Source organism: Lolium perenne, chromosome 3 (genome assembly GCF_019359855.2).
Source record: "Lolium perenne isolate Kyuss_39 chromosome 3, Kyuss_2.0, whole genome shotgun sequence".
Lineage (NCBI taxonomy): Eukaryota > Viridiplantae > Streptophyta > Magnoliopsida > Poales > Poaceae > Lolium > Lolium perenne.
Window position 1 is genome coordinate 37,440,332 of NC_067246.2, and position 16,900 is coordinate 37,457,231.

Genomic DNA, 16,900 nt, shown 5'->3' on the forward strand with positions numbered 1-16,900 from the left:
GTGGTTCATCCCTGCATATTTCAAGAAGACTCAAGCGTCTAAGCTTGGGGATGCCCAAGGCATCCCCTTCTTCATCGACAACTTATCAGGTTTCTTCTCTTGAAACTATATTTTTATTCGGTCACATCTTATGTACTTTACTTGGAGCGTCTGTTTGTTTTTGTTTATGTTTGAATAAGTGCATCCTTGTGTGGGAGAGAGACATGCTCCGCTGGTTCGTTTGAATACATGTGTTCTTAGCTTTTAATGTTCATGGCGAAGGTTGAAACTGGTTCGTTCATTGCTATTTGGTTGGAAACAGAAAATGCTTCATGTGGTAATTGGTATAATGTCTTGAATAATTTCATACTTGACAATTGTTGTGCTCATATAGATCATGTTTAAGCTCTTGCATCATGTACTTTGTACCCATTAATGAAGAACTACATAGAGCTTGTTAAAATTTGGTTTGCATGATTGTTCTCTAGAGTCTAGATATTTTCTGGTTAAGGTGTTTGAACAACAAGGAAGACGATGTAAAGTCTTATAATGCTTACAATATGTTCATATGTGAGTCTTGCTGCACCGTTTCATACTTGAGTTTGCTTCAAACAACCTTGCTAGCCTAGCCTTGTATTGAGAGGGATCCTTCTCGTGCATCCAAATCCTTGAGCCAAAAATTATGCCATTTGTGTCCACCATAACTACCTACTACATGGTATTTCTCTGCCATTCCAAAGTACATTACTTGAGTGCTACCTTTAAAATTCCATTCTTTATCTTTGCAATATATAGCTCATGGGAAAAATAGCTTAAAAACTATTGTGGTATTGAATATGTTGCTATGTATCTTGTTTCTTATAAGTTGCTTGTTGAGCGGTAACCATGTTTCTGGGGACGCCATCAACTTTTACCTTTGTTGAATATCATGTGAGTTGTTATGCATGTTCGTCTTGTCTAAAGTAAGGGAGATTTTCATGATCAAATGGTTTGAGTATGCATATTGTTAGAGAAGAACATTGGGCCGCTAACTAAAGCCATGAATCATGGTGGAAGTTTCAGTTTGGACACAAAACCTCAATCTCTTATGAGAATATTATCTGTTGTTGAATGCTTAAGCATTAAAAGAGGAGTCCATTATCTGTTGTCTATGTTGTCCCGGTATGGGTGTCAAAGTTGAGAATGATCAAAAGCGAGAAATCCAATGCGAACCTTCTCCTTAGGCCCTTGTACAGGCAGCATAGAGGTACCCCTTTGTGACACTTGGTTGAAACATATGCTATGCAATGATAATCTGTGTTAATCCAAGCTAATTAGGACAAGGTGCGAGCACTATTAGTATACTATGCATGAGGCTTGCAACTTATAGGATGTCTTATACATAACACATATGCTTTATTACTACCGTTGACAAAATTGTTTCTATGTTTTCAAAATGAAAAGCTCTAGCACAAAAATAGTAATCCATGCTTCCCTCTGCGAAGGGCCATTCTTTTACTTTATTGTTGAGTCAGTCTACCTATTCCTTCTATCTTAGAAGCAAACACTTGTGTAAACTGTGTGCATTGATTCTTACATGTTTACCTATTGCACTTGTTATATTGCTTTATGTTGACAACTATCCATGAGATATACATGTTACAAGTTGAAAGCAATTGCTGAAACTTAATCATCCTTTGTGTTGCTTCAATGCCTTCTACTAAGAATTTATTGCTTATGAGTTAACTGTTATGCAAGTTTTATTGATGCTTGTCTTGAAAGTACTATTCATGAAAAGTCTTTGCTATATGATTCAGTTGTTTACTCATTGTCTCTACCATTGCTTTGAATCGCTGCATTCATCTCATATGCTTTACAATAATGTTGATCAAGATTATGTTGGTAGCATGTCACTTAAGAAATTATTCTTGTTATCGTTTACCTACTCGAGGGCGAGTAGGAACTAAGCTTGGGGATGCTTGATACGTCTCAAACGTATCTATAATTTCTTATGTTCCATGCTAGTTTTATGACAATACCTACATGTTTTATACACATTATATGTCATTATTATGCATTTTCCGGAACTAACCTATTGACGAGATGCCGAAGGGCCAGTTCCTGTTTTCTGCTGTTTTTGGTTTCAGAAATCCTAGTAAGGAAATATTCTCGGAATCGGACGAAATCAATGCCCAGCATCCTATTTTTCCACGAAGCTTCCAGAACACCCGAGAGCCGCCAGAGGGGAGCCCTGGGGGGGCCACATGCCAGGCCGGCGCGGCCCAGGCCCTGGCCGCACCGCCCTATTGTGTGGTGGCCCTGTCAGCCCTCCGACTCCGCCTCTTCGCCTATTTAAACCTCCTCGACCTAAAACCTCGAGACGGAAAAGCCACGGTACGAGAAACCTTCCAGAGCCGCCGCCATCGCGAAGCCAAGATCTGGGGGACAGGAGTCTGTTCCGGCATGCCGCCGGGACGGGGAAGTGCCCCCGGAAGGCTTCTCCATCGACACCACCGCCATCTTCATCAACGCTGCTGTCTCCCATGAGGAGGGAGTAGTTCTCCATCGAGGCTAAGGGCTGTACCGGTAGCTATGTGGTTAATCTCTCCCTATGTACTTCAATACAATAATCTCATGAGCTGCCTTACATGATTGAGATTCATATGATGATGCTTGTAATCTAGATGTCATTATGCTAGTCAAGTGGATTTTACTTATGTGATCTCCGGAGACTCCTTGTCCCACGTGTGTAAAGGTGACAGTGTATGCACCGTGTGGGTCTCTTAGGCTATATTTCACAGAATACTTATTCACTGTTATGAATGGCATAGTGAAGTGCTTATTTATATCCCTTTATGATTGCAATGTGTTTTGTATCACAATATATCTACGTGCTACTCTAGTGATGTTATTAAAGTAGTTTATTCCTCCTGCACGGTGTAATGGTGACAGTGTGTGCATCGTGTAGTACTTGGCGTAGGCTATGATTGTGATCTCTTGTAGATTATGAAGTTAACTATTGCTATGATGGTATTGATGTGATCTATGCCTCCTTTCGTAGCGTGAAGGTGACAGTGTGCATGCTATGTTAGTACTTGGTTTGGTTACGTTGATCTGTCATGCACTCTAAGGTTATTTAAACATGAATATCGAATATTGTGGAGCTTGTTAACTCCGGCATTGAGGGTTCGTGTAATCCTACACAATTAGTGGTGTTCATCATCCAACAAGAGAGTGTAGAGTATAGCATTTATCTATTTATTCTGTTAAGTGATCAATGTTGAGAGTGTCCACTAGTGAAAGTATAATCCCTAGGCCTTGTTTCCAATACTGCAATCACCGCTTGTTTACTGTTTTACTGCTTGTTTACTTCCTGCAATATTACTACCATCAACTGCACGCCAGCAAGCACTTTTCTGGCGCCGTTACTACTGCTCATATTCATTCATACCACTTGTATTTCACTATCTCTTCGCCGAACTAGTGCACCTATACATCTGACAAGTGTATTAGGTGTGTTGGGGACACAAGAGACTTCTTGTATCGTGATTATGTGGTTGCTTGAGAGGGATATCTTTGACCTCTTCCTCCCTGAGTTCGATAAACCTTGGGTGATTCACTTAAGGGAAACTTGCTGCTGTTCTACAAACCTCTGCTCTTGGAGGCCCAACACTGTCTACAAGAATAGAAGCACCCGTAGACATCAGCGGACGCGGAAAGTGTCCGCTCGCGTCTGACGGGCGTTTTGTCTGGCCCGCCTGACAGTGTCCCTGCGTCGATGCGTCTGACATAATGTTTGATCTGTTTATATGATGATATTTTACAACAATTGTATTTTATTTGTACTTGTGCTCTGCTGGCCGCGCTGCCTCATTTGACCAGAATGTCTTCTACGCATATACGCCATTCCAAAGCTTAAGGATTTATTATTTTTAGAAAGTCAAACTATGTCAAGTTTGATTAAGCTTTTACGAAATATCAGTAACATGCAAAATATAAAATTAATTTCATTAAATACATAATGAAATTAATTTACGTACGGTATCTACAAAACATTATATTTGTTGATAGATTGTTCTAAATGTTTGGTCAAACTTTACCTGGTTTGACTTTTCAAAAAAATAACGTTAAGCTTTGGGATGGAGGTATTACTACTATAAAAAAGGTTGTCCGCTGTGGTTCGATCACCGCACCATTGACCCTCTCTGAGCCGCCTTTTGGGGCCGTGCCACCATCCTCCCCGCCGCACTCTCCCCCGTCCCCGACGCACCACCGTCACCGACCTTCGCATGTATGTACATCTCCAACCTCCGGTAAGTAGAGGTGCTTACGTCATTTTGTTCGATATAACACCTTTATTTGGGGATTGCACTGTAAGTAAGTCAGTGGGTTTTCTAGGAAATGGAGAGGACATCGCTCGATGCTGGTCTTGAAGCGACATTTTGTTGGAAAGTGTCGGTGCATGCTATATGAGAGTTTTTACAGCATTATTCCGATTTCCACAGAATGCATTAAATTTGGACGCGATGCCACACCGACAAGAGTGGTTTAAACAAGGCCATTATTTTTATTATATTATATTACTATAGTACTCTAAGGTAGTACTAGTAGCCTTCGGTTGTACTCTGCCGGCCGCGCCGCCTCATTCGACCAGAATTTATTCTTCTTCTCATATATATATATATATATATATATATATATATATATATATATATTCTGCAACCAGTTGTAGAATAATATTCTGAGCACCGACTCGTACTTCTCTGGACACGGTCTTGGACTTCCCCAGAACTTTTTGCAGTGTGCGTTCGTACTTCTCTATGTTCTTCACAGAATCCATGTTTCCGTCACGAAATCGATTTGTTTTGTGTTCAAAATTTGTCGGAACTGTGCAAATGATATACCGTTGGATAGATAATGAAAAACCGCAACTTTTTCATGTTCACACTTTTCACAGATTTCGCACGGTTTAAATTTAATTTTTAAAATACGAAAACGCTTCTATATGGCCAGAAAACGAACTTTTAGTTCGATTTTCGAATTGCTTATCGAAACTGAGCAAATGATATACCGTTGGAAAGATAATGAAATTGCGCAACTTTTTCATGTTTTAAGTTTTTTCAAAATCCTCACAGTTTTTGAACAATTTTGAAAATACCGAGTTTCGGACGTACTCAAAAACGAGCGGACAGTAATTTGGGTGAATTTTTTCAACCGTATGTCGGAATGATGCAAATGATATGGCGTTGGAAAGCTATGAACTAGGCGCAACTTTCTTATTCCAATTGTTTTCTCTAATTCCTTACAGTTTAAGAGAAATACACGAATTACTGTCCGCCCGTTTTATGTGACGGGCACCGAATGATTTCCCCGCGATTTCTATTCGAAGTATTTAAACAATTGAAATGGTATACGGTTGGAAAGCTGTCAAAATGGCGCATCTTTTTTGTATCTACCATTTTTGCCAAATCCGAACGGTTTAAAACTAATTTTAGAAGTTTTGAAATCATGTTTCTAGTATATTTTGTGGGATAACTATTTGAATTTGATGGATTAGATCAATTTATTTGTTGTAAAATGTTGTAGGTAATGAAATTACACATATACTCTACCATATAAACCTTTTAGTGAGAATGATTGAAGTGGTTGGTGATCAAATCGATGAGATTTGCACAATATATTTCCGCCCCGTAAAAACAGAGCATTGAACTTGTAGGATAACGTAGCATAGAAAACAAAAAATTTCCTACCGCGAACACGAAATCCAAGCCAAGATGCAATCTACAAGACGGTAGCAACGAGGGGATGATCAAGACTAACCCTTGAAGAGATTCCAAAGCCTATAAGAGTAGGCTCTTATTGCTGCAGTAGATGATCACTTGCCGCTTGCAAAAGCGCGTAGAAGATCTTGATCACGATCGCTTCCGGCGCCACGAACGGGCAGCACCTCCGTACTCGGTCACACGTTCGGTTGTTGATGAAGACGACGTCCACCTCCCCGTTCCAACGGGCAGCGGAAGTAGTAGCTCCTCTTGAATCCGACAGCACGACGGCGTGGTGTCGGTGGTGGTGGAGAAATCCGGCGGAGCTTCGCTTAAGCGTGCGGGATGTGGTGGAGGAGAGAGACCGCTAGGGTTTGGGGAGAGAGGGGGGTTGGGCGCCGGCCCTCTAAGGGGTGCGGCCAAGGCTAAGGCTTGAAGTGTTCAGCCCCCTCTCTATGCCCCTCATTATATAGGTGGAAGCCCCAAGAGTTCTAGTCCAAGTCTTCGAATAAGACCCCAACACTAAAACCTCCCATATGTGGGAAACCTACTCAAGGAGGGAGTCCCACCCAAGGTGGGATTCCCACCTTTCCTTGAGGTGGGTTGGCCGGCCACCCTAGGGGAGTCCACCTTGGACTCCTCCCCTTTAGGGTTGGCTGGTCATGCAAGTGGAGTCTCTTTGGGACTCCACTTTCTAAAGTGCCATTCTTCCGGACTTTTCTAGAACCTTCTAGAACCTGCCATAAATGCACCGGATCATTTCCAAACTTGGAATATGACTTCCTATATATGAATCTTATTCTCCGGACCATTCCGGAACTCCTCGTGATGTCCGGGATCTCATCCGGGACTCCGAACAAATATTCGAACTCCATACCATATTCAAGTTCTACCATTTCAACATCCAACTTTAAGTGTGTCACCCTACGGTTCGTGAACTATGCGGACATGGTTGAGTACTCACTGCGACCAATAACCAATAGCGGGATCTGGAGATCCATAATGGCTCCCACATATTCAACGATGACTTTAGTGATCGAATGAACCATTCACATACGATACCAATTCCCTTTGTCACGCGATATTTTACTTGTCCGAGGTTTGATCTTCGGTATCACTCTATACCTTGTTCAACCTCGTCTCCTGACAAGTACTCTTTACTCGTACCGTGGTATGTGGTCTCTTATGAACTTATTCATATGCTTGCAAGACATTAGACGACATTCCACCGAGAGGGCCCAGAGTATATCTATCCGTCATCGGGATGGACAAATCCCACTGTTGATCCATATGTTTCAACTCATACTTTCCGGATACTTAATCCCACCTTTATAACCACCCATTTACGCAGTGGCGTTTGGTGTAATCAAAGTACCTTTCCGGTATAAGTGATTTACATGATCTCATGGTCATAAGGACTAGGTAACTATGTATCGAAAGCTTATAGCAAATAACTTAATGACGAGATCTTATGCTACGCTTAATTGGGTGTGTCCATTACATCATTCATATAATGATATAACCTTGTTATTAATAACATCCAATGTTCATGATTATGAAACTAATCATCCATTAATCAACAAGCTAGTTTAAGAGGCATACTAGGGACTTCTTTGTTTGTCTACATATCACACATGTACTAATGTTTCGGTTAATACAATTATAGCATGATATATAAACATTTATTATAAACATAAAGATAAATAATAACCACTTTATTATTGCCTCTAGGGCATATCTCCTTCAGTCTCCCACTTGCACTAGAGTCAATAATCTAGTTTACATTTGTAAAGATATAACACCTTGGCCTTATGGTGCTTTATCATGTATTGCTCACGGGAGAGGTTTTTAGTCAACGGATCTGACACGCTCAGAAACGTATGTGTTTTGTAATTCATTTGCGTCTCAACACATCACTCATTTCCAAATGAGTTGGCATTAAATATGTTTGATCTTATGGTGGAACCTTAATTCCGCGGTCTGAAATAAGTCACTAATATTGTCACATACAATATAGCTTCAAAATTCTGACTCTGTCTGAACTACACCAAGTTCTCAAAGAACCTCTTGACTTTAACATCCTTTGTCATTTGTCAAAATAATGACATATTCTGCCTTCTTTTGTAGAATCCGTCACAATATTTAGAACTATTCTAAATCTAGCATAGACAACTTCTAGCTCATTGTGCTACCTTTTAAAACAACACTTAGTCTAATTTGAGATTGAAATTTTATTTTCATATGTGACAAAACAAATATCGGTGCAACATCTTACAGCGATTTGTTTGTCATTTCTCCATACAAAACTATATATATATATTCTTGGTTCTTCTTAAGTACTTCAAGAATATTCTTACTGTTTTTCAATGATCATCTCATGAATCATTCTGGTATATGCTCATAACATTTTAGAGCACAAGATATCTGATTGTGTACATATTATTCGTGATCTAAAGTCACTTATGTGTTTTTACTCATTGAGTGTCATATACACTCAAGTCTTGTTAAAACTTCACATGACAAGAACATTTTCTTAATATTTCTATATTGAATTACTTCAATATCCATCATATGTACTTTGACTTAAACTTATTTATGTGTTTCAATCTATCTTCATAGATCTTGACACTAAATTTGTTTCAGTCCATATCCTTTCATTGAAGTTAATTCTCAATGAAACCTTTTAATCAAGTATATAATTACATCATTTATAACCAACTATATGTCACCTACATAAAGTATTATAAATGTGTCTTAGCGCTCCCACTTAATTTCTTGCAAATGCAAGCCTCTTCATCGTTTCTGATGAAATCAAAAACTCTTTGACTATTTCATCTAGTGAAGATTCAAACTCCGCTATACTTACTTCATCAAATTGAAGTTTGTATACCTATCTAGTATTCCACGGACCAGCAAAACTCTTGGTTGTATCTTGTATACACCTTTAATACACACTTCTGATAAGTAATGTATTTTGCCATCCTACTAACATATCTCATAAAGGAAATATGTAGTGATTACTAGAATAATCCATATAGACTTTAAGCATTGCTACGGAAGATCTAATCTTGTCGTAGTCAACTCTTTGAACTTTGTCGTAAACAACTTTTCGACAAGTTAAGCTTCTTCAAGGATATTTCATCCAAGTCCATCAATTTTATAGATCTATTTACTTTCAAAAAGTATTCATCTATCTTGGATTTCATGGCGTATAGCCATTTTAACGGAGTCAGGGCCCATCATAACTTCTTTGTTTGTAGTTGGTTTATCATTGTTCAAAATCAATCCTTTGTTCACAAATCATTTATTTGATCACAAACTAAACCATACCTACAAGGTTCAATATGTACTTCGATCTCCATGGCTAAAACACTTTTGTAGTCATGGGAGCCATGATCGTCGTGGCCGCTTCCGAAACCAATTCCGATGCTGCGCTACTCTGATCATTATGCTCAGGTTCATAAACCTTATCAAAATATATTGTCCTCCCACTCAAATACTTCACTAGAAACAATTTCTCGGAAATAAGAAATATTGACAAACACTTTTGTCTTTGTCTTGTGGGAAGAATTCCCAATTAAATCTCTGGGATAACCAACAAAGACATTCATCCGATTTTGGTTTGTAAACTCTTAGACCAAAATTTAAAGAAAGGACTATTAGGGTTTATACCCATGCCATAACTCGTATGGTGTCATTTCAACGGATCATGATGATGCTCTATTCATTGTAAAAGCGGTAGTCACTAAAGCATAATCCACAAAAATATAATGGCGTCATAATGTTTTATCTCATCATTGATCCAACAAGGTTTGGATACATCTCTTGGATACTTCATCATCACTATGATACTCCAAGAAACGTGAGTTGTAGAACAATTTCATAACTCTCTTAGATGTTCGCTAAAACTCGTAATTCAAATATTTCCACCATGATCCAATCATAGATATTTGACTTTTCTATTACGATGATTTCCACTTCATGCTGAAAATTATTTGAATCCATTCAAATGTTTCAAACTTCTTCCTTATCGAATATATCCACATATACTCAATTCATTGTTTGAAAGTTTTCATGAAGTAGAAGAATCTCCCGCACACAACTATGCCCAGTGAACCACATACATCATCATGTTTGTTTTTCACTAAGTTAGTTGCCCGTTCAACTCTTGGCCTATGAACGGTATTTTAGTCATTCTCTTTTGAAAAGATTTGCAAGCGCCAAATGATTCAAAATTCAAATGACTCCAATAATCCATTTGCATGGAGTTTCTTCATGCGTTCCTTTCCAATATGACCTAAATGGCGGTTCCACAAATAAGTGGAATTCAAATCATTTGCCTTATGGCATTTTAGCGTCAGTATTATGTGTGTGTGTTTCACCATTAAGATTTATAATAACTTATCCATCGTATATGGAGTAATGTCATAATTTGAACAACTCATTGTTTTCATTTGACCAGAGCAAAATAACAATTATTAAGTTCTTTATTATAAATTCTAAGGGCTAGATAGAATGCTAACGACGAACATAATAACACTTTATTTTGTTCTAGTCGTGCATTCCTATCATATTCCTTGTCAGTCACTTAGGCCATTGTATTCTTGTATTGCGTTGTTTTGTATGACACTTCATACCAACCAATATAGTACTAATACCCAAGAATTTCATTGTGTGACCTAACTAGGAATACAACCATAACATGTATATCATTTATATACACCTGAGCTAGACTTTCTAGTCTTTTCTTTTCTCTCTGCCAAAATATCTTTTGTAATTTCTCTTTTAGCTTTCCTCATTAATTATTCAGAAAACACTTCATCTTCAATAACTTCTAGGTTTGTTGGTCAAATACCAATAACCTCGAGGTTCTTACTTTGAATTTGATCATCATATGACAAGTGTTCTAGATTTCATTATTAGTAACTTTGTAATACGATGAACAATTTCACTCATAATTTTATCCATCAATTCATGACGACTTTCTGAGACCATGTCTGTACATGCTAGGCTCATAAAGTTTAACCTTAGTATTCGCATGTGCAAATCTGGCTTGCACCCGTTGTATGCACACGTAGAATCTATAACACCCGATCATCACGTGATGCTTCGATACGACGAGTCTTAGCAACGGTGCATACTAAGGATAATAATTTCATGGATATGCGAATATTGTTAGTGCCCCAATAGTTGGAGGATTGGGACGCCTTGCGTCTTCAACCTTCGTACATTCCCATAAAACTTATGAGTTTATGTAGTCTCACCAAATTATATTCTATCATCTTGTAATAAGGTCTTTAGATATCACATATATCTCATACCTTGATTATTTCTGAAAACTAAATTTTCAGCTCCTTACTTTTCAAACAGATTTGAACTTCAAGTTTCACGGAGACAAGATAACTTTAGGTACTAATTGAAACCATAGCTCTTTGAATCAACAATGTGAGGTTTACTAAAAGTTTGCAATAGGACTTAATCAATTCTTGATTCTTTAACAATACGGTACCAATCCGTAAAGTTTCTTGTCAGATTTTAACAGTATTTCTATCTCAATAACAAGACTAGCGCATGGTAGAAAACGGATGCCAATACTACAAAATTAATTCAAAATACTACTCAGACTATGTTTATGATAATTAGTTCATGTTTTAATCTAATTACTAATGAACTCCCACTTAATACAACATCCCTCATAGTTGTTAAGTGGTACACGATCCAAATCCACTACATCAAAACCGATCATCACGTGAGATGATGTAGCTTCAATGGTGAACATCAACATGTTGATCATATCATCCATATGACTCATGTTCAACCTTTCGGTTTCTGTTGTCCCGAGGCCAAGTCTGTACATGCTAGGCTCGTCAAGCAAACCCAAGTATTCCACGTGTGCAACATGGCTTACACCCGTTGTATATGAACGTTGAGTCTATCACATCCGATCATCACGAGATGCTTCGAAACGACGAACCTTGGCAACGGTGCATACGAGGGGAGAACACTTTATTATCTTGATATTAATGTGAGGGATCATCTTATAATGCTACCGTCGCGATCTAAGCAAAATAAGATGCATAAAGGATTAACATCACATGCAATTCATATGTGATATGATATGGCCCTTTATATTTTGTGCCTTCGATCTTCATCTCCAAAGCACGAACATGATCTCCATCATCTTCGGGCATGATTTCCATCATCAACGGGCATGATCTCCATCATCGTCGGCGTAGCGTCAAGATTCATGGCGCCGTCTTCATGGTTGTTCACCTCATGTAGCAACTATTACAACTACTTTGAAATACTACTCAACATGAAATTTAAAGACAACCATAAGGCTCCTGCCGGTTGCCACAATACAATAATGATCATCTCATACATATTCATCATCACATTATGGCCATATCACATCACCAAACCCTGCAAAAACAAGTTAGACGTCTCTAATTTGGTTTGCATATTTTACGTGGTTTAGGGTTTTCGAGAGAGATCTAATCTACCTACGAACATGAACCACAACGTTGATACTAATGTTTTCAATAGAAGAGTAAATTGAATCTTCACTATAGTAGGAGAGACAGACACCCGCAAAGCCTCTTATGCAATACAAGTTGCATGTCGAACGAGGAACAAGTCTCATGAACGCGGTCATGTAAAGTTAGTCCGAGCCGCTTCATCCCACTATGCCACAAAGATGCAAAGTACTCAAACTAAAGATAACAAGAGCATCAACGCCCACAAACCATTGTGTTCTACTCGTGCAACCATCTATGCATAGACCTGGCTCTGATACCACTGTAGGATAACGTAGCATAGAAAACAAAAAATTTCCTACCGCGAACACGAAATCCAAGCCAAGATGCAATCTAGAAGACGGTAGCAACGAGGGGATGATCAAGACTAACCCTTGAAGAGATTCCAAAGCCTATAAGAGTAGGCTCTTATTGCTGCGGTAGACGATCACTTGCCGCTTGCAAAAGCGCGTAGAAGATCTTGATCACGATCGCTTCCGGCGCCACGAACGGGCAGCACCTCCGTACTCGGTCACACGTTCGGTTGTTGATGAAGACGACGTCCACCTCCCCGTTCCAGCGGGCAGCGGAAGTAGTAGCTCCTCTTGAATCCGATAGCACGACGGCGTGGTGTCGGTGGTGGTGGAGAAATCCGGCGGAGCTTCGCTTAAGCGTGCGGGATGTGGTGGAGGAGAGAGACCGCTAGGGTTTGGGGAGAGAGGGGGGTTGGGCGCCGGCCCTCTAAGGGGTGCGGCCAAGGCTAAGGCTTGAAGTGTTCAGCCCCCTCTCTATGCCCCTCATTATATAGGTGGAAGCCCCAAGAGTTCTAGTCCAAGTCTTCGAATAAGACCCCAACACTAAAACCTCCCATATGTGGGAAACCTACTCAAGGAGGGAGTCCCACCCAAGGTGGGATTCCCACCTTTCCTTGAGGTGGGTTGGCCGGCCACCCTAGGGGAGTCCACCTTGGACTCCTCCCCTTTAGGGTTGGCTGGTCATGCAAGTGGAGTCTCTTTGGGACTCCACTTTCCAAAGTGCCATTCTTCCGGACTTTTCTAGAACCTTCTAGAACCTGCCATAAATGCACCGGATCATTTCCAAACTTGGAATATGACTTCCTATATATGAATCTTATTCTCCGGACCATTCCGGAACTCCTCGTGATGTCCAGGATCTCATCCGGGACTCCGAACAAATATTCGAACTCCATACCATATTCAAGTTCTACCATTTCAACATCCAACTTTAAGTGTGTCACCCTACGGTTCGTGAACTATGCGGACATGGTTGAGTACTCACTCCGACCAATAACCAATAGCGGGATCTGGAGATCCATAATGGCTCCCACATATTCAACGATGACTTTAGTGATCGAATGAACCATTCACATACGATACCAATTCCCTTTGTCACGCGATATTTTACTTGTCCGAGGTTTGATCTTCGGTATCACTCTATACCTTGTTCAACCTCGTCTCCTGACAAGTACTCTTTACTCGTACCGTGGTATGTGGTCTCTTATGAACTTATTCATATGCTTGCAAGACATTAGACGACATTCCACCGAGAGGGCCCAGAGTATATCTATCCGTCATCGGGATGGACAAATCCCACTGTTGATCCATATGTTTCAACTCATACTTTCCGGATACTTAATCCCACCTTTATAACCACCCATTTACGCAGTGGCGTTTGGTGTAATCAAAGTACCTTTCCGGTATAAGTGATTTACATGATCTCATGGTCATAAGGACTAGGTAACTATGTATCGAAAGCTTATAGCAAATAACTTAATGACGAGATCTTATGCTACGCTTAATTGGGTGTGTCCATTACATCATTCATATAATGATATAACCTTGTTATTAATAACATCCAATGTTCATGATTATGAAACTAATCATCCATTAATCAACAAACTAGTTTAAGAGGCATACTAGGGACTTCTTGTTGTCTACATATCACACATGTACTAATGTTTCGGTTAATACAATTATAGCATGGTATATAAACATTTATCATAAACTTAAAGATATATAATAACCACTTTTATTATTGCCTCTTGGGCATATCTCCAACACTTCCCGCCCACAAAATACAAATATTTCACACGCTTCCAAATTCCCATTCTACCCCTGTGGAGATGACAGCAAAGTCAGTTGGTGGGGGGTCTGCCCGTCATTTTTTTGATCACCACCTCCCTAGACCCGGAAACCCTCCCAAAACAAATTCATTTCCCTCAGTCTCTCCTCTGAGACCACCCACCAGAACTCCAAGTCCCTCTCTCTCCCACCTCCACGACCACCGCACCGGAACATCCCCGCCGGACTTCCCTGGCCTTCCCGAGGCCGCGCGATCCTCCTCATCCAGCTGTCTGCCGGAGCCGCTTCATCGACGCCGTCATCAACCGGACCGGATCATCCCCGCCGAACCTCGAAACCATATACTCATCCAGCAGTCTACCGCAGTCGCTTCAGCTGCGGTATCGTCCACCCCACCAGAGCCGCTTCGCCGGATCCATCGTGCACCGCATCGGATCTTGCTCACCGACACCGCTGTGCATGAGGCGGATCTGCTTCACCGGCGCCGTGCATGATCCACACCTATCTAAACTCTTCTATTGTCGCTTTTCTATTGCTGCCTGCAAGTTCTTGTTTAATCATGGGGGAACCTGTTTGTGCTAACGACGAGCCGTTACGTTTTTGCAGATGAGATGAGTAACCATGAAGTGTAATGGCCGTCTCTCCAACCCCAAGTAGCACATGTAGTGTACATCATCACCGGATCTATCAACCCCAGGAAGATCTGCAGTGACAAGTGCTTCTCCTAATGTAAGTCCCCTTTTTTAGTGCCATGTTCTGGGTTCAGATGCCAGTTTGTCTGAAGCTTTTTAAGTTCATTCCTAGCTATGACAGTAACACCCTGCTATTTTCTAGTTCATTGCTAACTTTAAGCAATTGAACATTTTGGTTTGCATTCCCTGCTTTGTAGATGTAGCATCATAACTTCTATCTTGCTCAATCGTTGTTACAAAAATTATAGCCTGCTACTATTTTTTTCATGCCAATCTTGTTCTCCCTGAACATGTTGGTTTGCATTCCCTATACTACAGGTGATGCCATTGTTATTTCTATCTACTTTGTTGTAAGCTATTTTAACAAAGTAACTACCTGCTATTAGTTACTGCATGCTATCGCTCTGTCATCCTGCAGTACAAATTTATTTGAACTCGTCACAGTAGCTACTTCGATCATAATTTTGTCTGCCATATGATTCTTCAAAAGCTGCAATATTAACTTGTTTCTCTTACTTGGCATGGCGCTCACATATGGAATGCTGAACATATTGGTGTGCATTCCCTCTTCTACAAGTTCACAGGTGATCCCACTATATTCCATTTCTGGTCCATCCTAAGCCGTAGCATTAACTATCCTCTACGTGTTGCTCATTACAACTTTATATCCCGAAACAATTTTTTTTGCATTCCCTTATCTACAAGTTTATGAGTGATGCCATTATAACTCCTATCTGTTTTATTCCTAGCTATTATTAACATCCTGCTATTATTTTAGTTCATGGCCAATTTTAAGTAATTGCACATGTTGGTTCGCATTCCCTGCTCTATAGCTTTTGGCATCGTCACTTCTATTTTCGGTTTACATTCCCTGCTCTATAGATCTAGCAATGATAACTTTATCTTGCTCAGTCGTTGTTAAAAAAATTATGGCCTGCTACTATGTTGTTCATGATAATTTTTTACTCCATGAACATGTTGGCTTGCATACCTTGTACTACAGGAGATGCAATTATTTTGTATCTAGTTCATCGTAAGCTAAAAAGTAAGGACTTAGTTTGCCATGCTATCACTCTGCTATCGATCCTGTAGTACAAATAAACTTGTCATACTACTAGATAATAATTTTGTGTGCCATCTTGTTCTTCAAAAACTGCATTATTGACTTGTTTCTCTTACTTGGTATGATGCTCACATATGAAATGCTGAACATATTGGTTTGCATTCCCTCTTATACAAGTTCACAAGTGATCCAACTATATTCTGTATCTGGTCCATCCTAAGCTCCAACATTAACTATCCTCTATGTGTTGCTCATTACAAGTTTATATCCCGAAACATCTTGATTTTCATTCCCTTCACTATAAGTTCAGGAGTATTATTTAGTTCACGGCCAATTTGAAGTAATTGCACTTGGAACATGTTGGTTCGCATTCCCTCCTCTTTAGCTTTTGCCATCGTAACTTCTATTTTTGGTTTACATTCCCTGCTCTGTAGATGTAGCCATCATAACTTCATCTTGCTCAGTCGTTGTTACAAAATTTATAGCCTGCTACTATGTTGTTCATGCCAATCTTGTACTCTCTGAACATGTTGGTTTGCATTCCCTGCACTACAGGTGATACCATTGTTAATTATATCTAGTTCGTCGTAAGATAACGAAGTAAGGACTTAGTTGGCACACTATCACTCTGCTATCTGGTCTGTAGTGCAAATAAACTGTTCATACTGCTAGATAATAATTTTGTGTGCCATCTTGTTCTTCAAAAGCTGCAATACTGACTTATTTCTCTTAGTGTGGCGCTCACATAGGCTTGTCCGTGTGTATATATGCATGAACACACATTCTAGGGAGATTCATGCCACATCGC